The sequence below is a fragment of the Canis aureus genome, chromosome 20 (genome assembly GCF_053574225.1).
Source record: "Canis aureus isolate CA01 chromosome 20, VMU_Caureus_v.1.0, whole genome shotgun sequence".
NCBI classification, from domain to species: Eukaryota; Metazoa; Chordata; class Mammalia; order Carnivora; family Canidae; genus Canis; species Canis aureus.
The window spans coordinates 929,290-956,698 of record NC_135630.1 but is presented as its reverse complement, the minus strand read 5'-3'; positions in this window follow the sequence as shown (position 1 = coordinate 956,698).

Below are 27,409 nucleotides of genomic sequence, written 5' to 3'. Positions count from 1 at the left end.
ACTGGGTGTTATTCTGTATGTTGGCAAATTGAACACCAATAAAAAATAAATTTATTATTAAAAAATAAACACCACCTTTATTACTAATAAAAAAATGATGGCTCTTGATGTATGAGCAGTGGATGCCAAAAAGTAATTCTACTGACATGTGTGTATGCATGTGTATACACATGTGTGCTAATGCATTTGTGTATACGGAGAAAAACTGTTAGAAACTATATAGATCCTCCTCTTGTGTACTATAGACACCAGATAAACAGAAACTACATTTCCCAGATGAACTTGCAGGCAGAGTTCCAGTGTGATTTAGATTCCACTAATTAATGTCTGGCTTTTTTTCCCCTTGAATTCAAGAACTGAGAAAGTGAGAAGAGAATCATGGAATGAAACACTCCTTTTCCTGTGGTGGGCCATACCAGCTGCAGCATGGTTCTGGAGCCAGTAACTATAGTGACAACTTCCCAACTTGAGGGCAGTTTCTTAATTTTGTCAGTGACACCAGCTACACTGGCAACCAATTCTGCATTGTGGTTTTGGGAATTATTTCTGGAAGCGCATCCTAGAATATGGTTATTTAACCCTTCTAATATTTATGGACCCTGTATAGTTTATAGTAATTCTCTTTGTTCAACAAGCTAGATTTTGCCCTCTGCAAAGGAGGATTAAAAAAACAGCAATTTAGGATTTTGTATCTGATGTAAATAATTTTCAGTAGAGAAAGGCTCCTACTGAAACTAAATGGTGGGACCAGGAAAATCCATGGTCTGTATTGATAAAATAGTTATTTAAATCATCAGCTCTGGTCACCTGCAAAAAAGAACCTTTTGGAGTCAATGCTTTGACAGCCCAAGTGTCTCTACACAAAATAATATCATAAAAAAGAAGAATATAAAGTTGATGAGACTGTCAATTATTATTGAGGCCAATGAAAAGGGAAATAACTGGTTCAATATTTTAAATTTCCAGCTCAAGTTATGATGAAGATAAGTCAATCCTTAACCTCATCAGGTCCTTCTGGAAAATTTAGGACATTGATTGGGAACGAATGGTAGCCTGATGATTTGAACAGATACATTTGAGTAGACTCACATAACTTTGAGTATCCTCAGATTCCTAAGTGCCACCCTGGTCAGCAGAAGTTCCTCCTTCCCTGTCTGATGAGTAGAGACTTGCTAGACCAGAGATCCTTTAATGGCTTCACCTGAGCAGGATACCTTTCAAGAGAATGACAAGTCTTGTCATGCTGTACTCCTTTCATCTTTCAATGTCTCAAGATCAACAACTAAAATCCAAACATGTCATTGTAAGGATGGTACAAAATGAAATTTAGAAAGTGAGCAGCTTACACACCAAAATAACTAAAATATTTTGTTGTTATTTTTACTTGGTGGTTAGCTAATGGGGATATCATGGAAATGGATTCTAAGACCATGGAGGAAGGAACAAAATTATAAACCAGGATGAATTTATAGATATGAAAATCCCAAGATTGAAGAAAGTAAAAATACTGGGATAGATTGATCATGTATAACATTCTCCTAACTAGATCTCCTAAGAGGGCTTAGAGTATTCTTCCTATACCAAAACACTGAGAAATATATTGTTTCAGTCAATATCCTGTCAAGGAAGATTGAAGCACACCTTCCTGTAAAGCTCTGTTGCTCCCTTAGTGGCTATATTTCCAGATTGGAAGTGCTATTTAACCAGTGTCCCTGATTTTGGTGAGCCAAAATAGAGCATCAATTAACCAGGAAGGGCAAGACAGGCAAGACAGCCCTGATGGACAGCAGGACCAGAGTGATTATCAAAATGATTTGACCTGCAAACCCTTTAATATGAGCTAATGGATGAAGGGCTGAGACAGAGGAACAGAACTAAGGTTCTACTCAATTTGTATAATATGAATAAAACCCTTCTACATCTGATGAACAAAAGCCTCACTTGAGTCAACATAAAGGAGGAGTTAAGGCTTCTCATCCAATTTCCAGGCCTGAGTCAATAAACATACCTATAATCCCTGAATGAAGATAAGACTAGGTAGATGTAGGAGGATCTTGTAATAATATCACAACTATAAATTTTCCCAGAAGATTCCAAGAAGCCTACTCCAAAGAGACTAGGGACATTTATCAGAATGCAGTGGTCAATTTTACGTGTCAACTTCACTAAACTAACAGATGTTTAGGTGTAGGTGAAATATTATTTCTGGGTGTATCTCTGAGAGTGTATCCAGAAGAGTTGAACATCTGAATCAGTCAAATGAGCAAACAAGAGCCAACTTCACCAATGTGGTCAGGTACTATCCAATCTGTTGAGGGACCAAACAAAACCAAAAAAGGCAGAGGAAGGCTGAATTCTTCCACTCTTTTCTAGAGTTGACACATCATTCATCTTCTCCTGCTCCTGGACACTGAAGCTCCTGGTTCTCAGGCTTTCAAACTCTAGGACTCAGACCAATGTATCCCTGGTTCTCAGGCCTTCATCTTCATACTAAGAGTTATACCATCAGCAACCCTGGTTCTCAGAACTTTGGACTTAAAACTGAATAATACCATTGGCTCTCTTGGTTCTCCAGGTTGCAGATAGCAGATTGTGGCATATCTCAACTGCTAAAATTGTGTGAACCAATTTTCATAACAAATCTCCTATCTATCATCTATCTATCTATCTATCTATCTATCTATCTATCTATCTATCTACCTACCTACCTACCTACCTACCTACCTACAGATCTATCCATCAATCCTACTGGTTCTGTAACTCTGGAAAATGTTAATATAGCTATATGTTGAGAAAAGGAACTATCCAAACCTTCCAATAGTGATTGGATACTGACTGAGATGACATAAACTCCCAAGGGCCTGGAATGTCAATGGTCTAAGAATTAGAGAAGATGTACTTACGGGTAGAATTATAACTGGATCTTTGGCTCAATTCTATCTCAACAGAGGCTCAGTGCATCTAAAAACATGCTTGTGGTTATCTCCTCTTTCCCAGAGTGCTCAGTTGGAATAAACATACTATTACAGACAAAATCACAACATTGGCCCCCTAAACTATAAAGGATGTTATGACAGAGACAGCAAAATGAAAGCTTCAGGGATAACTCCTCTCTGCCAAAATAGTAAGTCAAAATCAATTCTTCATTTTTAAGGGGATTTCACACATTAGTGCCTGCACTGAATACTTGAAAAATTCTAGAGTTGTAAATCCTCCTCGATCCTCCTTTAACTGGTCTGTTTGGCCCAGGTAACTGGCCTTAGAAAAATCAATAGATTATTGTTACCCTAACAATGTGGTGACTGAATTATAGTTGCTGATCCATATGTAGGCTCTTTAATCGAACAGGGCAATGTGGCCTTTGATACTTCATATGCTCCAATTCTCTCTCTCTCATACACACACACACACACACTCATGCATGCACACACACACACACCTCACACAAATATTTACCTTCAGCCAGCAGGGACAGTTTAGGTCACCATTATTCCTCTACAACTCTTCACTCTGTTAATACTTGTATCATCTCACCATTCCATAGGCTATCATATTGATCCCCCATATGATGAGGTAATAGAACCATAAACACATGAAGAGATAATTCCCAGGAAAACCTAATGTCCTCCCAACTCTTTGAAGTTTTAGGGAGTTCAAGACATACCAAGATATCTCCTCCAGGGACGCTCAGGTGGTGCAATTGTTTAGTGTCTGCCTTTGGCCCAGGGCGTGATCCTGGAGTTCCGGGATTGAGTCCCACATCAAGCTCCCTGCATGAAGCCTGCTTCTCCCTCTGCCTGTGTTTCTGCCTCTCTCTCTCTCTCTCTTTCTCTCTCTCTGGCTCTCTCTCTCTGTGTGTGTCTGTCACGAATAAATAAATAAAATCTTAAAAAAAAAAGATACCCCTCCAAAGTGAAATACAAGGTGCTATACTTTGCTTCCTGATCATAAAAATAGAGATAGAACTTTTGGTGGCCTTTTTGGATTTTATAAGAAAAAAAATTGAGTGTTCCTTGTCTCAACTCATTAAATAATTTGTAAGGCTGCCAACAATTTGTAAGCCAGATTACAGTAAGATATTCCAGTTAACCCAGTCTGCAGTTCAAGCAGCTTCATAATCCAGAAACTAGAGTGGGGATCCAAAGGATCTATTATTCATCCAAAGATCTTTGGCAAAACAGACTATTGCATGGACCCAACAACAAACCCTAACTAAAGAGTCACAGAGAGACCTCTAGGATTCTAGAGATATGCTATACCATTTGTAGGATATAGATTCTCTTTTACAAAGTAGTTGTTCTCTTGCTACTAGTCTACTTGGTAGAGACTGAGACTTAACTCTGAGATACCAAGTAACATGAAATGTGAGTATTCATCATGAACTGGGTATTATCTAACCTAGGAAGCCATGAAATTGGCATGTGAAAATGACATATTTAAGACTGTACTCTAGCAGGAACCAAAGCCACAGGTAAGTTTTATGAATATATGGTTCCTCCCTGTTCCTGCTGTGCTATCACTTCTTCTTTCAGTAATACCACTTATGAATACCACCGCCACTTGACTGAGGAAGGAAAAATCTGAGGCTGGCTTACATGATATACCACCCCAGCCAAAGTAGTCTACTGGAACATTAAATATTTTTTACTCACACTCAAAACAAATAATATCATTGAAGACACACAAAAAATACCAATGGAAGTATTGGAAAAGCTGGGAAACTCTGTTGTTCTCAGACAATAAGTGCTCTTCCCAGAGCCTTGTGCATTAAAATCACAATTACTGATATCAGGAAGTCATGTTAACATGAGAAACAAGCTCCATGCAGGAAGCCTGATGTGGGACTCGATCCCGGGTCTCCAGGATCATACCTTGGACTGCAGGTGGCCCTAAGCCGCTGAGCCACAAGGGCTGCCCTGTAAATTTTGTTTTGTTTTGTTTTATTATTTTATTTATTTATTTTACTTATTTATTTTATTTTATTTTATTTTTTATTTATTTTATTTGTTTTTTATTTTTTTGTAATTTTTTTAAAGACAGTAAAAATGCTTTAAATTTTTGTCACGAAAATGTATAATTATCAATATCTTGGTATATAGAAATTTGTAATCCATCTGGACATATGGGTTCAGATGGCTACAAGATGCACTAAAGCAGGCTAAGTTGAGATGGGAGACTATTAAACTCATACAACTAGAGACATGTGGTACTTGGAAATGTCTGGCCCTGGAAAGGATAGGAAAGAGATATGGCACTGAAAATAAACAAAGTAGTTGAATTTTTTATTTTTTTTTATTTATTTACGATAGTCACACACAGAGAGAGAGAGACAGAGGCAGAGACACAGGCAGAGGGAGAAGCAGGCTCCATGCACCGGGAGCCCGACATGGGATTTGATCCCGGGTCTCCAGGATCGTGCCCTGAGCCAAAGGCAGGCGCTAAACTGCTGCACCACCCAGGGGTCCCTGAAAATTTTTATATACAAAACAATCAACTCTCAACTCTGTCCTCAATCCCTCATACACACACTTACATATCACAGACACATACATACCACACACAAGTGCCCTGTTCCCAGGCAGAAATGTAAACTTTCAAAAAACAAAAAAGAAATGTAAACTTTCAGAACAAAATAAGATTGGTACAAATTTCTTATCAGTAACACTGGGTGCTAGAAGACATTTTCTGATACTCAAAATCTATTTCCCATATTCCCTCCTTCATGGAGCTATGAGAATAAACTGTAGCAAAATGAAGTTGTAAACCAAAAATATGTTGGAGTGAATCCAGAAAACAAGGAAGGAAGCCCCAAGTGCTGAGATGACAGCTGTATGGCAACATTAGAGAGCAGTAAGTCTGGAGAGGAGCAGGGACATGGAGCTCCCAGAGTGGGGGATTTCCATGCTGTCATGAAGAGTCTTAAAAGAAAATGAGAAGACACTTCCATTGCAGCTTCCAATATGTAAAGAGCTGGGAAGCTGTCACTGTCATCCACACAAGAGCAAAGTTCTACAAACTGAAAATCAATGATTTTTTTAGATCAATCAAAGAATGGAGATTATAGGACAAACCACCACCTCAAAATCTAGAGAGATAGGCAAATACAGAGAATTACAGCTGAGATGTCCATACCTGAACAGAAGCCGTTTATGTGGTAGAAATACATAAATGATAACCTCAGTGAATTGCTGGAGGCTGAATTGGACTAGCTTGAGTGAGGAGCCAAGTCTCAGATGATCCACCGCATTTTCATGGGTTTTATCTCCAGGAATTCTAGTAGGTTCTCACCTTGGAGATCAAAGAAAAATCCTCTCATGCTTTGGGCTAGGAGAGGATGTTACCATTTTGTTGAAATATGCCCAGGTACTTCCCATAACAAAGGTCTTCCCTCCAGAGGAAATTATTAGAACCCTAGAGAATCTGAGGGAAAGGCAGTTAGTTAACCCTAGGCCTCTCTAGCCTCGTCTTACAAAAAAAGGCTAAGAAATGCTTTTTTTTAAAGAAATGGTTCTAAAGGCCACAGCCAAGGGACTCAAGTCCATTAATAAAAATGAGATTTTTTATTTAATGAATGAGATATTTTATTTTTTTTTTCATTTTATTAAATGAGGGGTGCCTGAGTGACTCAATTGTTAAGTGTCTGCCTTCTGCTGAGGTCATGATCTCGGTGGGGGGGGGGTTTCCATCTCCCTCTGCCCCCTTCTTCCCCTACTTGGGCTCTCTCTCTGTCTCACAATAAAAATATTTACAAAAATGCTATTTAATCAAATTAAGTTTATAGAAGACTGCTTCACTCCATACCTTGCCACCACATCAACAGGGCTTCGATATAATAACAGTGAATTATAATGGAGAGAGGTGCAAAACACAGACTCTATTTAAGAAGTTGTGCTTAGGGAAATCCAAAGAAAACAGAGAGAAAAAAATAAAACTGAAACCTCTGGCACTTCCAGCTACAGCAAACATTTAAACACAGTCAGCTTTATACAGATTAATACAAAACCTCACACTAAAGGCCTACTAGCCTTAGTTCCTAATAACTGACATATAATGTGCACTTTAAACAATAATTATAAGGTACGCTAAGGAAAGAAAAAAACAGATGAGACACAGCAAGCCTAAGAACTAGGCTTAGATGTGACACAGAATTTGGAATTATCAGATATGAAAGTTTAAAATATTATGATTAATATGCTAAGGGCTCTAAAAGAAAAAATAAACAAATGTAAGAACACATGATTAATGTTAGTAGAGAGATGGAATCTCTAAGAAAATGCTAAAAATAAAAAGCATTATAAGAGAAGTAAAGAATGCCTTTGGAATTCATGGATGGACTCATTAGTACACTGGCGAGAGGACTGGTGCACTTAAAGATGTACCAATAGAAACTTCCTAAACAGAAAAGCAAACAGAAAAATGAATGGAATTATTAAAAAGGCTAGTATGTCCAAGAACTGTAGGACAAGTACACAAGTTGTGATACATAATGATAATACTAGAAGAAGAAGAAAGAGAAAAAGAAACAGAATAAATATTTGAAGTATTAATGGCTAATAATATTCCCAAACTAGTGACATACACTAAATCACACACTAGGAAGCTGAGAGAACACCAAGCAAGACCAAGCAAGATGAACACCAAAAAAAAAAAAAAAAAAAAAAACTACTTCAAGGGGTCTATATTCAAAGTACAGAAAACCAAAGACAAAGGGAAAATCTTCAAGGAAGCCAGAGTACAAAAACACTTTACCTATAGAAGCTAAAGTACACTTTACACTTACAAATTCCCCTTCTTCAGTAAATTCTCTTAATCTCTTCTGGTTTTCTGTTTATATAAACTGAATGTAAGGGTGAGGTCCACAGTTCAGTATGACCACCTCTTAACAATTCCAGTATCTGTCTCTTGAGAATGTGCCAGAGATATTTCATGATTTGTTATCCTTATCTTTCAGGCTCAGTCTAAATACTAACAAGGAAACTCCTATTGAATTTTCAGTTAACATATATATTAGATAAATACTTAATTTTTTTCTTATAGTTGCTTTTCTTATCTGATATTTATCCCCATTCAGGCAGTAGCCAATGTCTCCATGTCTTAGGATAATAGAAAAGAATCTACAGAATTAAAACAATAATAATAAGTTTTTGGCTTTGGTGTTCAGTAGCAAAAGCCCAAGAACAACCAAAATAGTAGAAGAAGACATGACCAGGTAGGACCACGGTAACAAAGAAACAGAAAGAATGAAAAGGTAGGGTCTGGTACATAAACATGATTGTGATTCAGACCATCTGCCCTTGACACTATTCAGTTTTCCAGTACTCAGAGATAACCAGGAAAATGGAAGCTCTATAAAGAAATTAAATTCAGGTACAAAAATTAAAGTTAGATTTTTTTCATAACCAGGTATTTACTCAACTTACATGGAAAATGCCTAGAAGAATACACAGGGAACTGTTAAGAGAGTTTAGGGAGTAGAACAGGAAGTCAGTAGGGAGGAATCAAAACTACTTTTCTCTCATAAACTTATGAAATATTCATGTATTTTTGGAATTTCACTTATTTATTCAACAAAATATAACTTATTTTTATAAAAAGAAATTAACAAGGAGCACAATCACAAATAAAAAATACACATTAAGAAAATTATTCAAGGCAAATTTTCCTCAGGTCCATGAAGATGACAAAAAAAGTGAATGAGGATTTGGTAGGAAAGGAAAGCAATGGAAAAGGTAAGAAAGACCAGGAACCACAAAATAAGAGTCAGCAATAAGAAAAAGTAAACATCATCTTCTTGTACAAATACCATAAGGTTGAGAGCCTCATTAATGTGTCTACGGCCACTTTACTATTAGAAAACACTGAAAAACTGGTGTGTACCCAAAGGAGACAAGTAGACAAATTAAGGAACTGGGATCCATATTGGCTAAGGAAAAATGACATGCTGGTATATAAACACGAGATCAGAAGTCTGAGGAGGGACTGCAGTCATCAGTAAGTAAGTGAAAGTTCATCAAATGGCAAAACGATTACACTTAATTTTTACATCGAGATCAAAGAATTAAACTGAAGAGTCATTAAAAGGAAGCAGATTTAAATTTTCTAGTGTTCCCTTAAAATTAGATACATTAATTAAAAACCAATCCTGGACATCCCTATCAAGTAGCGCCAGAAGTGCTGTGACTTGTTAATCCCTTTGCTTTGTTTTGGACTTAATAGCAAAAGTAGCTGCAAGTATGCAGAAGGAAATATTAAAATAAATATATCACCTGAAAAGTGAAGGTGAGTCTACTGTGGAAGGGCAGCCCTCCACTGGCAAAGCAGAAGAAATTGCTTTTACCTTTTATAGTAAAGAGGAAGGCATTGCTGTAACCAGCTCCAGATAACCAGAGTAACATGGCTTTAAGAACCTACTAGAAAAGTGTCTGCAGAGAAGGTGTCCAAAAAAGAAAGTATGGGTAAAAGACTGATGGAACCTGAGAAAACGGTTATGATTAACCTGATCTGCTTCACAACTTTGCCTCAAGCCAGACTTTCCACTACCTTCATGACTCCTCTTCTTTCCTTTAGTATAATCCCTACCACTGAGCAATAGTAAATCTTAGTTCTAAATGTCAGTCCTGAAAAGTTAGCACAAGCTCTCTTGCATTAGATTTCTGATGGCTAAAAAGTGTTCAGAATAGTTTAGCATGATAATCAAATGTCAACATTATTTCAGTATAGCAAGATAATGGTCCGAAAATATTCCTAGTTCACTTCTAAACATAAATAAGCACTTGGGGATCCCTGGGTGGCTCAGTGGCTTAGCGCCTGCCTTCGGCCCAGGGTGTGATCCTGGAGTCCCAGGATCAAGTCCCACATCAGGTTCCCTGCTTGGAGCCTACTTCTCCCCCTGCCTGTGTCTCCATGTCTCTGTGTCTCTGTGTCTCTGTCTCTCGTGAATAAATAAAATCTTAAAAAAAGAAGCACTTATAAGTATCTTTAATTAAGAAGGAATTCATAAATGTCAACTAGTTATTTGCAGGTCAAAATCAAGATATTCTAAAAAAACAAAATCAAGGTATTATGTGCTATTTAACAATCTAAAGATTGAAAAATTAAATTCATAGGAAGGAGAGAGAGAACAGATACAAATCAAATTGGTAGATGTTTCCTTATTAGATGTTTGCAAGGGGCACTGAATAACTAAATAGCAAGGGTTCTCATTAAAACAAGAAGAGTTTTCACACTTATTTATTTCACACTATTTATTCCTTTTGTCAAGGAATAAACAGTAATTCAAAAACTTGATTAAGTGTTTTCCATTGGAATCAGAGGCAGCATCAAAAATTCTCTAAACTTACTACGGCAACAATTTCTTAATACATACCCATATCAAATCATTATGTTGCACAACTTAAACTGACACAATGTTATGTATCACTTATATCTTAATAAAACTGAAAAAAAGAAAACCCAGATTTCTACATAAAATCAATAATTAAAAGAGCTTTTACATAAGAATCATAAGACCGAGAAGTCATGGCTACTATTGTATACATCTACACAACTGCACAAAATGTACTCAAAAGTTAATTTGTTTAATTATCACAAGAACAGTCTTCTGTCCTCACTCTGTTACCTGAACACTCTCTTCAAATGAGAGGTGAAGAAACCAAGGACTGGAGAAGTCAAATCCTTAGCCAATGCATTACAGCCAAACAGCTAAACCAAAATTTAACATATGATGACCTCAAACCCATAAATAGGGATCCCTGGGTGGCGCAGCAGTTTGGCGCCTGCCTTTGGCCCAGGGCGCGATCCTGGAGACCCGGGATCGAATCCCACATCAGGCTCCCAGTGCATGGAGCCTGCTTCTCCCTCTGCCTATGTCTCTGCCTCTCTCTCTCTCTCTCTCTCTCTCTCTCTCTGTGACTATCATAAATAAATAAAAATTAAAAAAAAACAAAAACCCATAAATATTCACCTTGGAACAATGCCTCCCTCTCTGAAATATTGGTTCTGTCATTAACAAGCTCCATGACATCAGAAAAAATTATTAATTTCTCTGGATCTTAGTTTCCTTCTGTGTAAAATTCTCTGAAGACAGGAATTCCAAGTTCTCTTTTTTGTTTGATATAAATAATCCATCATTCCTCTATTAAGAGCATATCATAAAGTCAGAAATAAGGCACATGATCGTACCATGAAGTCTTTTTTTTTAAAGATTTTATTTATTTATTCATGAGAGACACCGAGAGAAAGAGAGGCAGAGACATAGGCAGAGGGAGAAGCAGGCTCTCTATGCAGAGAGGTTGACATGGGACTCAATCCTGGGTCTCCAGGATCACGCCGCAGGCTGAAGGCAGCGCCAAACCACTGAGCAACCCCGGCTGCCCAAGGCTTACTTTTGAATGTGAGCTGCATAAACATATATTTATTTGAAAAGCAAACAAGGGGCTCCTGGGTGGCTCAGCTGGCTAAGTGTCTCAGTCTTGGCTTCGGCTCAGGTCATGATCTCGTGGTCATGAGATCAGGAGATTTAGCCCCATATCCAGCTCTGTACTTAGTGCAAAGTCAGCTTCAGATTTTCTCTCCTTGTCCCTCTCTCAAATGAATAAATAAATAAATAGTCCTTAAATAAAAAAAGTAAAGCAAATCAAATTCCATGGTTTCCTCTACTTGTCCTTATCTGTAAAGGCATGTAGAGTTGACACATGAGAAATAGAGCCTTTCTTTTTTTAAATAGAGCCTTTCCATAAATGAGCATGTCTATTCACAAATGAGATATTTCCAGCTCTTACCTTCCACCCTGTTTATTAATATTATTATTATCATTTATAATAAAGATATCTGTCTATGGCTTGGTTTGAAAAGGGCTTGCACACTGTCCATCAGCAATAAAAAACCCATGACCTTACTCATGTGGTAATTAAGTCTACAGCCTATCAGCTCATATGAAACAGGCTGAGGCTGTTCTGGTTGGTGGAAGGGAGGAACATAAGACCCTCAGAGGACATCACTAAAATTCCTTCATCCCAGAAATATACACCTCAGTTGGGCAGGTCCTGGTGCAAATAGGAGGTAAGGAATTGTCAGAGAGTGCCACTTATTCATGGGAAGGGGAGCCAAACTAGAGCTGAAACCCTCAGCAGACTGAACCATCCAGAGCTCAGAACAGGGGGGAGCAGCATCCAGCTCTTGCATAAAACCACAGTCTGTGTTATAGCTCTTCATTGCATTGTGCTTAAGCAGACACTGTCTTACAACCCTGGGGATGAGGAAGACACTGCTGGGTTGGGGTGAGGGGAGAGAGACACCAGCATAGGCCCTAGTAGGAGTATACAACAGATTCAGAAAATGCAAGACTGAATATAAGGAAATATTCTATTCTCAGCGCTATAGCTAGCTTCCTGGCTATGTGATTTTGAAAAATGAAATCCCACCTCTCAATCTACATTCTTAAGTCTGCAAATGGGGCATAAAAGTAATACCCATCTTTGGATGTTGTCTTTTCTTTTTTTTTTCATTAAATAAGTTAGTGCCTATAAAGTCACCCTTTTGAACACTGCGCTGCAAAAAAAAAAAATTGGTCACTATTTAGTAAATCCTTGGCAACCCAATGACTGGTACCCAAACATCCGACAGAGGAGTTTACGTATGTAACTTCTAATTTAATCTTCACAAATATTTTAGGAGGTTTAGCCACTTAGCCACTTAGTGGCTAATCAAGAAACTGAGGTATAAAGAGGATAATTAACTTAATCAGATACATACAATAAGCTATCTGTCTGACCCCTCAGTTCTCCTATTCTTAACCACTGTAATATAAAACTCCATAGAGCTAAATATCAAAGATGCTCATTATTAGCATGTCAGTAGACAATATTCTCACTTATTTGCTTTTATTCAATAAAACAATAAACTGCACTGTTTATAAGAACAGTCTTTTTTATTTTTATTTTTATTTTTTTTTATTTTTTTTAAGAACAGTCTTTTTTAAAAATGAGGCCCAAAGCTATTTTTCTTTCAAGTAGGGAAAACACTTTTTTTTCTGAAAACACTGTTTATCTAAAGGTTATTCATCATCAACAAACACTACTTCATTGTAACATCATAACAAACCTATAATTTTGTAGGAGAGAAGTCTGGGTTTTAGAGATATTAAGTGATATCAAGTAAATAGTAATACTAGTAATCATTTACTGACATTCTACATTTAAGCATGACTTCTGGTGCTTTAGGTTATATCTAATCTCCATGATAAGACAAGGCAGGGTCCCCCTCACTTTCATAAATGCAGAAAGTCAGGAAATATTTGCCAAGGGCTCAAATCTTTAAATGATGAAGGTAGGTTCAAGTGCAGGTCTTTCTCACTCTTCAAGCTGTGCTTTTTCTAGTTCAGCAAGCACTGTCATAAATAGATACCTCCTTACTCTTTCTTATGCTCTTCCTTTCCCTGACTCAAGTATCTCCCAAATTCAAGCCTTTATCATGCTTCACTGAAGCATTAAAAATGACTTGATTTGTTTCTTTCAAAAGCACCCTCCACACTGCCACCAGAATTATGATTATATAAGTAACAGCAGTGTTAATCTGACTGTGACGGCTATTCTCAACATACTTTGACAAGTCCCTCCAAGTGCATTCCGAGGCCCAACACTGAGTAACCACCTTATGACCTTTCAGTCAACAACTTTTCCCCATCCCCCAAAACTGCCACAAATGTTTACCTCTTAAGAATCACCCCAGATGAATGTAAGCTGGTACAGCCACTCTAGAAAACAGTATGGAGGTTCCTCAGAAGTTGAAAATAGAGCTACCCTATGATCCAGCAATTGCACTACTAGGGATTTACCCCAAAGATACAAATGTCATGATTCAAATGGGTACCTGCACCCTAATGTTTATAGTAACAACGTCCACAATAACTAAACTATGGAAAGAGCCCAGATGTCCATCAACAGATGAATGTATAAAGAAGATGTGGTATATTGGTGTATATATATGTGTGTGTGTGTGTGTGTGTGTGTGTGTGTATATATATATATATCCATCCATACACACAATGGACTACTACTCAGCCCTCAAAAAAAAATCAAATCTTGCCATTTGTAATGACATGGATAAAACTAGAGGATATTATGCTAAGTGAAATAAGTCAATCAGAGAAAGGCAGTTATTATATGATCTCACCCATATGTGGAATTTAGTAAGAAACAAAACAGAGGATCATAGGAGAAAAGAGGGAAAAAAAAGATGAAATCAGAGAGGGAGACAAATCATAAGAAACTCTTAATCATAGGAAACAAACTGAGGGTCCCTGGAGGGGAGGGAAGTGGGCAGATGGGGTAACTGTGTGATTAAGGACGGCATGTGACGTAATGAGCACTGGGTATAATAGAAGGTTGATAAAACACTGACCTCTACTTCTGCAACTAATAATACATTATGTGTTAATTGATTTTTTAAAATTTTAAAGTAAAAAAATAAAATAAAAAGAACCATCCCAGACATCTCTAGAAATACCTGCCCACCCTTTATTCCTCAAGCTGAAAAAAAAAAAGATCTCTGTCAAACTCCTAGGCTCTGCACATACCTCTCACACATTATTTTGAAATGTTCTATGTATGTCTGTCTTTCTCTAAGACTACATTTAGCTTTGTTTTTCAGTACTTGGTAAGACTAGAAATTTAGCAAAGAATTTGTTGAAATACACTTAACTGGCTTGCCCAAGTATAACATCTGAGAAGCAGAAGAAGGAGGATTTTAACTTCAGGTCTTTTAAGGCTAGGCCCAGTGCTCTGTTATATCCAGAAAATAAACACATCTATCCTGTAGCAAATTATGTTGCATAGACACAATTTTGAAACAGAGGTTGGAGCAGAACTAGATCAAGTGCCTAACACATACCTGAAATTATTGTCATCTTGGAAGCAAATGACAAAATAATATTTTTAGGCTACTTCTAAACTATTGGTATCAATATGTGACAAATCTGTACCAATTTATAACATGGATCAGTGTGTTTATGAAGTATCTATAATACAGCAGGAAAAGTTTGCCTCTTAATGAAATATATTCATACCAACAATGACCCTTAGTAATTGCGTAATTACTGCATTGCCTGGTACTATTTGCAGACATTCAGTTATTAAATACAGATTCAGGAGCAAGGGAAGAAATCACAATTTTCCTAGGTAGGCTCTCAATCTAGAAGTAATTAAAGACTTACTTAAGAGACAGAACATGAAAGACCCTTCACAAACCAAACAGTTAAACCTACATTAAATTAAAATTGCGGGGATCCCTGGGTGGCGCAGCGGTTTGGCGCCTGCCTTTGGCCCAGGGCGCGATCCTGGAGACCCGGGATCGAATCCCACATCGGGCTCCCGGTGCATGGAGCCTGCTTCTCCCTCTGCCTGTGTCTCTGCCTCTCTCTCTCTGTGTGACTATCATAAATAAATAAATAAATAAATAAATAAATAAAAATTTAAATTAAAATTGCATTTTACCTTAGAATTAGGAAAATGAGAAATACTTTACTGCCTGCAAGGTATGAACATATATATTAAATATTGGAAGAAATCATTTTAAATAAGCTCCTTCAGTCTGATACTGTCTCCCTGCTGGATTTCAAATTAAAATAGTTTACCCTATTAGGGGAAATGCCTCACTTTCCTTCACTGGATTTCCCCCTTTAGTCTTTCTTTTAAATGTGAGTGCCTCTTGGATACTGCCCTTGGCTCTTCTTTCTTTTGTACTCCCTGGGTATTTCATTAAGGAACTCCATTTTAACTACCATTCAGAACTAGATTACTCCATTCCTACAACTCAATAGCAAAAATACAAACTGAATTTTAAAATAAACAAAGGACTTAAAGAGATATTTCAGAAAAGAAAAGTGCTCAACATCACTAATCATTAGGGAAATGCGAATCAAAATCACATTTGCCTCATACCTGTTAGAATGGCTATTATCAAAAATACAAAAAAATAAATAAATATTAGAGAGCTTATGGAGAAATAGGTACCTTAGCACACTGTGGATAGGAATGGAAAATAGTGCAGTTACTATGGAAAATAGTATGAAGGTTTCTCAAAAAATTAAAAATTACCATATGATCCAGCAATCGTGCTTCTGTGTATATATCCAAACAATTGAAATCAGGAGATACAGCTGATATATAAATATCTGAAGAAATATTTATACTCCCATGTCCATGGCAGCATTATTCACAATAGCCAAGCTATAGAAACAACTTAAATATCCATCAACAAATGAATGGGTTAAAAAATGTGGTATATAGAGACAATGGAATATTATTTGGCCTTAAGACAAAAAGGAAATCCTGCCATATGCAACAACCTCGATGAATCTGAACAATATTAGGCTAAGTGAAATAAACCAGTCACAGAAAGACAAATACTGCATGAGTTCATTTATATGAGATATCTAAAATAGTCAAACCTACAGAAGCATAAAGGTGAATGGTGGTTGCCAGGAGCTAGGTAGAGAGGGACTAGAGAATTGTTTAAAGTGTATAAAGTGTTGCTTATTCAAACTGAGTAAGTTCTAGAGATCTTTTGTTCCACAGTGCCTACAATTAACAATACTATATTATACACTTAAATTTGTTCAGAGGTAGAGCTCATGTTTAGTGTTCATAACACAATTTTACAAAGAGAATGAGATTCAGATTACTCCCAAGTTTATAATTTGAATCCATTTGCCATTCCTGGCTCTCTATACTCATACAAATCCTTTCCAGGTCAGATCAGAGAGAGGGATAAGGCACAAGAGGAAGATTCTGAGCTCACCTCATCCCATGGACATACTGAGGCAACAGTACATCTTTACAACTAACTCTGAAAATAACCTGAAATTGTAAATGAATTTGGTACAAGTTCCAGGATACAAAATTAATATACAGAAATCAGTTGCACTTCTATACACCAGTAACGAAGTAGAAGAAAGAGAAATTGAGAAAACTATCCCATTAACAACTGCACCAAAAAGAATAAAGTATCTAAGAATGCATTTAACCAAGGAGGTAAAAGACCGATACTCTGCAAACAATAAAACACTGTTGAAAGAAACTGAAAACGAAACAAACAAATGGAAAGATATGCCCTGCTTATAGATCAGAGGAATTAATATTGTTAAAATGTCCATACTACCCAAAGCAATCTACAGATTTAACACAATCCAAATCAAAATACATATAGTACTCTTCACAGAAGGCAAACAAATAATCCTAAAACTTGTATGGACCACAGAAGATCCCAAATAGCCAATGTAATTTTTTTCCTGGTTTGGAAGATGCATTGTTTTTATTTTTATTTAAATTAAATTAATTGGAAGAGGCAAGATGGCAAAAGAGTGGGGATCCTCCTTTCATCTCATCCCCTTATTTAGCTAGATAACTCTCAAATCATCCTGAACACCTATGAATTCAACCCAAGATGTAAGGAAAGAATGGCTGGAACAATACAAATAGAAAAGTGACCATTTTTTGCAAGGTAGGAGTGTGGAGAAGAGAAACGGAGGGGCCATATTGGAAGATAAATGGTGTGGGGGTGTGGAGGAGCCTCTGTAAGCTGGTACTAGAAAGTGATATGGCCCTGGAGCTCAAAATTGGGATCTTTAGAAATCTGCTCCTGTTAGAGTGTTCCCCGCCTGAAAGATACTCAGTGGTGAAGCGGGGGCAGAATTAAAGGTGGGACAGTGGGATATCAATATCCCTGGAAGTGCAAAAAGAACAGAGGTGTCTCAGCTGGCAGAAATTCCAAGGATTGCTGCAGGGAAAGGGCTTTAAATGACTGAGCCAGGGAGGGGACTCTCAGCTTGTTTTGCCCTAAACAACGAATGAAGGCTGGATTGGGTGACTGCTCTGGGTGTTGGGCCCCTGAAAAGGATGGGAACACAGCAACCCTCCGTCTTCCTCCAGGAAAGGCAGAGCGGGTGCACACTCAACCACATGAACACTCTCTGTGAACACTCCTACAATGGACAGAAACAGGGTGACCCTCTCCTTCCTCTAGGAGGGGGCGTGCAGTTGCATGCACTAGTGGGGGAAGCTCTCCCTGCCAGAGCCCTGCAAATCACACAAAATAGTGTCCTTCCATCTTCCCCCTGGAGGTTTGAGTGAGTGGGTGGGCATCATAGGAGTCTGTAGAGTTTGGTACACACCATGATCTTTCAGCTCTGGGATTGGAGATGGGGGCCAGTCATTTTTATTTCCTCCCTCTAAAGTGGTGTGGAAAGTCTTCAGGGAACAAAAGCCACACACAGCAAATAGCTTATACTGAGCCCAGTCCCCTGGCATGGGGCGGACAACTCTGCCCAGGCACAGACACCTGAGAATCAGCACAGCAGACCTCCTCCAGAATACTGGCTGGAAGAACCTGGGAACAGAAAGTTTACTGACCAACCAGGACTGGAAAACTCCAGTGGGGGGAGTAAAATAATATATAGAAAGAACTCAAGGTTTTCTCTTATGATTTGTTGGTCTTTCAGTTCAAAATTTTCCTTTTTTTCCCTTTTTTTCCATTTAAACTAGTTTTTTTAATCCACTTTTTCCTTTTAAATCTTTTTTTAACTTTCATATTTTATAATTACATGTTATAGATATGTTTTTCATTTTTGGCTTTCTTTCACTCTATTCAATTTTATTTTTTTTGTGTGTGTATATATATATATTTGGTTTCTTTATAACTTTAGAATTTAGTATCTTTTAACATATAGACCAAAATACACTCAGGACAAGTGGATCACCCTGTTTTGTCCACTCTGAGGTTATATTCTCTCCTCCCCTTTTTTCTTTTCTTTCTTTTTTTTTTTGTCTCTGTGTGTGTGTGTGTGTTTGTCTTTTTTCTTTTCTTTCCTGGTTCCTAAATTCTTCAGATTTGTCTAGTGCGTATTTTGCTTGGGTTGTTGTTGAAAATTTTAGTTCTGTTGATTCATACAGCCATTCTTCACTGGACAAAATGACTAGAAGGAGGAATTCACAACAAAAGTAAGAACAAGAGGAAATATTCTCTGCCACAGATCTAATGGATAAGAATTTAAGTAAGACGTCAGATGGAATTCAGGATGATAATTACAAAGTGACTAGCTGGACTTCAAATTTTTTTTTTATTTATTTATGATAGTCACAGAGAGAGAGAGAGAGAGAGAGAGAGAGAGAGAGAGGCAGAGACATAGGCAGAGGGAGAAGCAGGCTCCATGCACCGCTAGCCTGACGTGGGATTCGATCCCGGGTCTCCAGGATCACGCCCTGGGCCAGAGGCAGGCGCTAAACCGCTGCGCCACCCAGGGATCCCACTAGCTGGACTTCAAAAAAGCATAAAAGACTCTAGAGATTCTCTTACTGCAGAAATGAGATCTAATCAGGCCAAAATTTAAAATATTCTGAGATGCAGTCTAAACTGGATGCTCTAACAGCTAGGGTAAATAAGGCAGAAGAGAGAAAAAGTGACATAGAAGACAAGTTGATGGAAGAAAGGAAGCTGAGGAAAAGAGAAAAACAACTAATAGCCCATGAAGAGAGGCTCCTCAGGGAGATAAATAATGCTATTTAAAAAAAAAAAAAAAACAACAAAGATCTGAATTATTGGAATTCCTGAAGGCACAGAGAGTGGAAATGCGGGGGAGGCAGGGGATATATTTGAGACCATCATAACTGAGAACTTTCCTAATCTGGGGAAGGAAACAGGCATTCATATCCAAAAGGTAGGGAGGACCCCTCCTAAAATCAATAAAAATAGATCAATACCCTGACATAGAATAATGAAGCTTGAGAATTTCAGAAATAAAGGGAAAATCCTAAAAGCAGGTCCAGAAAGAGATTCCTAACATACAGAGGGAGAAATATCAGATTGACAACAGACTTCTCCACAGAGACCTGGCAGGCCAGAACGGGCTGGCATGATATATTCAGTATACCAAATGAGAAAAACATGCAGCCAAGAATACTGAATCCAGCAAGGCTGTCACTCAGAATGGAAGGAGAGATGGAGAGCTTCTAAGACAGACAGAAACTGAAAGAATATGTGACCACAAAGCCAGCCCTGAAAGTAATATTAAGGGGGATTCTGTAAGCGAAGAGAGACCAAGAGTAACACAGACCAGAAAGAAACAGAGATAATCCGCAGAAACAGGGATTGTACAGGTAATACAATGGCACTAAATTCATATCTTTCAATAGTTACTCTAAACATGAATGGGCTACATGCTCCAGTTAAAAGATACAGGGTATCCAGATTAGATTTAAAAAGCAAGACCACTCATAAATTCTCTAAGAGAGACTCATTTTAGACCTAAATGTATCTGTAGACTGAAAATGAGGGGGTGAAGAACCATTTACCATGCAAATGGACCTCAAAGGAAAGCTGGGATATCAATCGTCGTATCAGATAAATTAGATTTTATTTACTTATTTTTAAGATTTATTTATTTATTCAGAGAGAGAGAGAGAGAGAGAGAGAGAGGCAGAGACACAGGCAGAGGGAGAAGCAGGCTCCATGCAGGAAGCCTGACATGGGACTCGATCCCGCGTCTCCAGGATCACACCCTAGGCTGCAGGCAGCACTAAATCGCTGTACCACTGGGGCTGCCCGATAAATTAGATTTTAAACCAAAGACTGTACAAAGAGATGAAAAGCGGTGCTATATCATACTTAAAGGGTCTATACAACAAAAAGATATAACAATTGTAAATATTTATGCTCCTAATTTGGGAGCAGCCAATTAATAACCAAAGTAAAGAAATACATATAATAATAACACATTAGTAGTAGGGAACTTCAAACCCTCACTCACAGCAATAGACAGATCATCTAAGGAGAAAATCAACAAAGAAATAAAGGCTTTGAATGACTGGACCAAAAGGACTTCACAGATATACACAAAACATTCTATCCTAATGCAACAGAATATACATTCTCCTCAAATGCATATGGAACTTTCTCCAGAATAGACCACTTACTCGTTCACAAATCAGGTCTCAATCAATATCAAAAGACTGGGATTATTCCCTGGATATTTTCAGATCACAATGCTTTGAGACTTGAACTCAATCACAAAAGGAAATTTGGAAGGAATTCAAACACTTGGAAGTTAAAGAGCATCCTACTACAGAATGAAGGAGTCAAACCAGGAAATTAGAGAAGAATTAAAAAGATTCATGCAAACTAACGAGAATGAAAGCACAACAGTTCAAAACCTTTGGGATACAGCAAAGGTGGTCCTAAGAGAAAAGTACATTTCAATACAAGTCTCTCTCAAAAAAAAAAAAAAAATCAGAAAAATCTCAAATACACAAGCTAACGATACACCTAAAGGAGATGGAGAAAGTACAGCAAATAAAGCCCAAACCAAGCAAAAGAGAAATAATAAAAATTACAGCAGAAATCAATGAAGTAGAAACCAGAACTATAAAACAATGAAACTAGGAGCTGGTTTTTGAAAGAATTAATAAGATAGATAAAACCCTAGCCAGACTTATCAAAAAGAAAAGAGAAAGGACCAAATTAATAAAATCATGAATGAAAGAGGAGAGATCATGACCAACACCAAGGAAATACAAATTATTTTAAGAATGTATTATAGGGATCCCTGGGTGGCGCAGCGGTTTAGCGCCTGCCTTTGGCCCAGGGCGCGATCCTGGAGACCCAGGATCAAATCCCACGTCGGGCTCTCGGTGCATGGAACCTGCTTCTCCCTCTGCCTGTGTCTCTGCCTCTCTCTCTCTCTCTCTCTCTGTGTGTGTGACCATCATAAATAAATAAAAATTTAAAAAAAAAGAATGTATTATAACTAATTATACGCCAAAAAATTAGGCCATCTGGAAGAAAGGGATATATTCTTGGAAACTTATAAACTACCAAAACTGAAACATGAAGAAATAGAAAACCTGAACAGACCAATAACCAGTAAGGAAATTGAAGCAGTCACCAACAACCTCCCAAGAAACAAGAGTCAAGGACCAGATGGCTTCCCAGGGGAATTCTATAAAACTCATAAAGAATAAATAATACCTATTCTACTGAAGCCATCAAAAAACATAGAAATAGAAAGAAAGCTTCCAAACTTGTTCCAAGAGGCCAGCATTACCTTCATCCCAAAACCAAAGATCCCATCAAAAAGGAGAATTACAGACCAATATCCCTGATGAACATGGATATCAAAATACTCACCATGATACTAGCCAATAGGATCCAACAGTACATTAAAAGCATTATTCACCACAACAAAGTGGGATTTATTCATGGGATGCAAGGGTGGTTCAACATTCACAAATCAATAAATGTGAGAGATCACATTAATTAAAAAAAAAAAAGACAAGAACCATATGATCCTCTCAATTGATGCAGAAAAAGCAATTGACAAAATATAGCATCCTTTCTTGATCAAAACTCTTCAAAGTGTAGGAATACAAGGAACAAGGGATGCCTGGGCGGCTCAACAGTTATAAAGTGCCTGCCTTCGGCTCCAGGCATGACCCTGGAGTCCGGGGATTGAGTCCCACATTGGGCTCCCTGCATGGAGCTTGCTTCTCCCTCTGACTGTGTCTCTGCCTCTTTATATCTCTGTGTCTCTCATGAATAAACAGATAAAATCTAAAAAAAAAAAAGTAACTTAAAAAAAAGGAATAGAAGGAACATACCTCAGTATCATAAAAGCCATATACCAAAAGTTCATAGGAAACATCATTTTCAAAGGGGAAAAACTGAGAGCTTTTCTTCTAAGGTCAGGAACATGACAGAGATGCCCACTCTTACCACTGTTATTCAACATAGTTACTAGAAGTCCTAGCCTCAACAATCAGACAACAAAAGGGAATAAACGGCATTCAAATTGGCAAAAAGGAAGTCAAACTCTCACTCTTCTCAGATGACATGATACTGTATGTGGCAAACCTGAAAGACTCCCTGCCAAAATTGCTAGAACTCATATAGCAATTCAGCAACATGGCAGGATACAAAATCAATGCACAGAAATCAGCTGTATTTCTATACACTAACAATGAGACTGAAGAAAGAAAAATTAAGGAATCAATCCTATTTCCAATTGCACCAAAAAACAGAAGATACCTAGGAATAAACCTAACAAAGATGCAAATGATCTGTGCTCTAAAAACTACAGAACACATGAAAGAAATCGAGGAAGACACAAAGAGAAAAACATCCCATGCTCATGGATTGGAAGAATAAATATTGTGAAAATGTCTATGCTACTCATAGTCACCTACACATCCAATGCAATCCCTACCCAAATACCATGGACATTTCTCACAGAGTTGGAATAATCTTAAGATTTGTATGGAACCAGAAAAGACCCCAAATATCCAGAAGAATGTTGGAAAAAAAAAAAACTGGGACCACCACAATGCCTGACTTCAAGCTATATTACAAAGCAGTGATCATTAAGACAGTATGGTACTAGCATAAAGACAGACACATGAATCAATGGAAAAGAATAGAGAACCCAGAAATGGACCCTCAGTTCTATGGTCAACTAATCTTCAACAAAGCAGGAAAGAATAGCCACTGGAAAAAAGACAAATTTCTTCAATAAATGATGTTGAGAAAATTAGACAGCACCATGCAGGAGAAAATAGATCATGGTCTTATACCATACACAAAGATAAACTCAAAATGGATTAAAGACTTCAATGGGAGACAGGAATCCATCAAAATCCTAAAGGAGAACACAGGCAGCAAACTTTTTACCTTGGCCTCAGCAACTTCCTGCAAGTCATGTCTCTAAAGACATCAGAAGAAAAAAACACAAAAATGAAATATTGGGCCATCACCAAGACAAAAAGCTTCTGCACAGCAAAGGAAACAGTAAACAAAACTAAAAGGAAACCTACAGAATGGGGGAAGATATTTGCAAATGATATATCAGATAAAGGGCTAGTATCTAAAATCTATAAAGTACTTACCAAACTCAAAATCCAAAAAAACAAACAATCCAGTCAAGAAACGGGCAGAAGACATAAATAGACATTTCTCCAAAGAAGACATATTCAATACCAGCACACATAAAAAAAAGCTTCACATCACTTGCCATCAGGGAAACACAAATCAAAACCACATTGAGATACTACTTTACACCAGTTAGAATGGCTAAAACTAACATGACAGGAAACAATAAATGTTGGAAAGGATGTGGAAAAAGGATAACCCTCTGATACTATTGTTGGGAATGCAAGTTGCTACAGTCACTCTAGAAAAGGAGGTTCCTCAAGAAGTTAAAAATAGAGCTAACCTATGACCCAGCAATTGCACTACTGGGAAGATACAGATGTAGTGAAATGAACTGGCATGTGCACCCCAATGCTAATAGTAGCACTGTCCACAATAGCCAAACTGTGAAAGGAGCTGAGATATCCTTTGATAAATGAATGGATAAAGAAGAGTGTGTGTGTGTGTATATATATATATATATATACACACACACACACACTCGTGATGAGCACTAGGTGTTATACACACTAATGAATTATTGAAAACTATATCTGAAATTAATAATATATATACTATATGTTGGCAAATTGATTAAATTTTAAAAATAATAAAAGAAAAATTCAATTAACATATAATGTATTATTGGTTTCAGAGGTAGAAGTCAGTGTTTCACGAGCCTTATACAATACCCAGTGCTCATTACATCACATGCCCATCTTAATGTCCATCACCCAGTTATCCCATCTGCCCACTTCCCTCCCCCTCCAGGGACCCTCAGTTTGTTTCCTATGATTAAGAGTTTCTTACGATTTGTCTCCTTCTCTGATTTCATCTTGTTTTATTTTTTCCTCTCCTCCCCTATGATCCTCTGTTTTGTTTCTTAAATTTCACATACGGGTGAGATCATATAATTGTCTCTCTCTGATTGACTTATTTCACTTAGCATAATATCCTCTAGTTTTATCCATGTCATTGCATATGGCAAGATTTGATTTTTTTTGAGGGCTGAGTAGTAGTCCATTGTGTGTGTGTGTGTGTGTGTGTGTGTATCACATCTTTTTTTATCCATTCATCTGTTGATGGACATCTGGGCTCCTTCCATAGTTTGACTATTGTGGATATTGTTGCTCTAAATGTTGAGGTGCAAGCACCCCTTTGGATCATGACTTGTGTATCTTTGGGGTAAATCCCTAGTAGTGCAATTGCTGGGTTGTAGGGTAGCTCTATTTTCAACTTTCTAGGATCCTTCATACTGTTTTTCAGAGTGGCTGCACCAGTTTGCATTCCCACCAACAGTGTACGAGGCTTCCCCCATCTCTGCATCCTTGCCAACATCTGTCATTTCCTGACTGGTTAAGTTTAGCCATTCTGACTGGTGTGATGTGGTATCTCTTTGTGGTTTTGATTTCTATTTCCCTGATGCCAAGTGATGTTAGCCAAAGCAACCTTAAGAAAGAAGAACAAAACTGGATGTATCACAATTTCAAGGTATACCATAAAGCTATAATCAAAACAATATGCTACTGGCACAAAAACAGACACATGAATCAATTTAACAAGACAGAGGGCCCAGAAATAAACTCACATTTATATGGTCAATTAATCTATGACAAAGGAAGCAAAAATATACAATGGGGAAAGCCCATCTCTTCCATAAACAGTGCTGGGAAAACTGGACCTCAACATGCCAAAAAAAGAAAAAAAGAAAGAAAGAAAGAAAAAAGAAAAGAAAAACAAAAAACAAAAACTCAACTAAACAACCACTTTCTTACACCAATACAAAAATAAATTCAAAATGTATAAAGACCTAAATGTGAGACCTGAAATCATAAATCTCCTGAAAGAAACTATAAGCAGCAATCTCTCAGAAATCAGCCTTGGCAACATATTTAGCAACCCTCCTCAGGTAAGGGAAACAAAAGTAAAAATAAACTATTGAGAGCACACCACAATAAAAAGATTTTGGATAGCAAAAGAATCAACAAAACAAAAAAGCAAGCTATTAGATAGGTAAAGATACTTACAAATAATATACCCGATAAGAGGTTAATATCCAAAATATATAAAGAACTGCACAGGGGAGGACACAACAGGATGAGCCCTGGGTGCATACTTTATGTTGGCAAATCGAACTTAAACATTATATATATATATATATATATATATATATATATATATATATATGTTGTTTATGATATCAAAATATATATAAAGAACTTATACAACTCAGTACCAAAAAAAAAAAAAAAAGAAAAAAGAAAAATTGGGCAGAGGACCTGAAAAGACATTTTTCCAAAGAAGACATACAGATGAAATGGGGGTCAATAACACTAATAATCAAACCAAAACCACAATGAGGTATCACCTTACATCTGTTAGAATGGCTAAAATAAAAAAGACAACAAGTTTTGGGAAAGATATAAAGAAAAAAGAACCTTCATACACTGCTGCTGGCAATGTAAATCAGTATAGCCACTGTGGAAAATAGTATGGACATTCCTCAAAAAATTAAAAATATAAATACCATATGACCCAATAATTTCACTATTGGGTATTTACCCAAAGGAAAAAAAAAAACACAAATTCAAAACGATACATATAACTCTTGTGTTTATGGAAGCAACCTATCAATAGACAAATAAATAAAGAAGATGTGGTGTATACACACTCATAGAAATACTATGAAATCATAAAAAAGGATGAGATAAGCCATTTGAGACAACATGGATGGACCTAGAGGGTATTATGGTAAGTAAAATAAGTCAGACGAAGAAAGATAAATACTATATGATTTTATTCATAAGTGGAATATAAAAAAAAAGACAAAAAACAAATGAATAAATAAACTGAAAGCATCAGACCAGAAACGTTACAGGTGGGAGAGTATGAATTGTGTGAATAGAGGTCTTGGTTCTTGGATTCCCCACCAGATTTACATGGTGATCTGTACTGGCATAAGGACAGCCAGAAGGAAAATAGCAAGCACGAAGCAAAAACATACTCTGAAGGTAGGGGAGGGGGGCAGGTTACAAGAGGTGGACGGGCCCTACATTGTTTGGGGATTGGGTATTTTTTACAGCACTCTGAGCTCATTGGAGTTATGAATGTACAGTAGGGTGGTCTCTAATGGAGGCTGCTTCCAATCATTTGAGAAAACCCTCCTACAGGTTGGAAGGGGGAGTTTTTGACTTTACAAAGTTTGTACTAGAACAGTCAAAGCAGAATTTGCAAAGGTGGGGTGGGAGGAATGGTGAGGATGTAGTATTAAAGAAAATGCATTATAATAATCTAGGGGTTACCCTGAGGCAGAGGTAGAAGAAGAGGACATGCTCTGCACCTGTGGCTCTTAATGTGTCAGTCCCAAGGTCTTGGAAGCCAACAAGATCAGGATATCATGTCCCTGGGGCTTTCAATGCCTAGCTTACTTATCACCGTCCCTGCCTCCAGCTCATGTCTC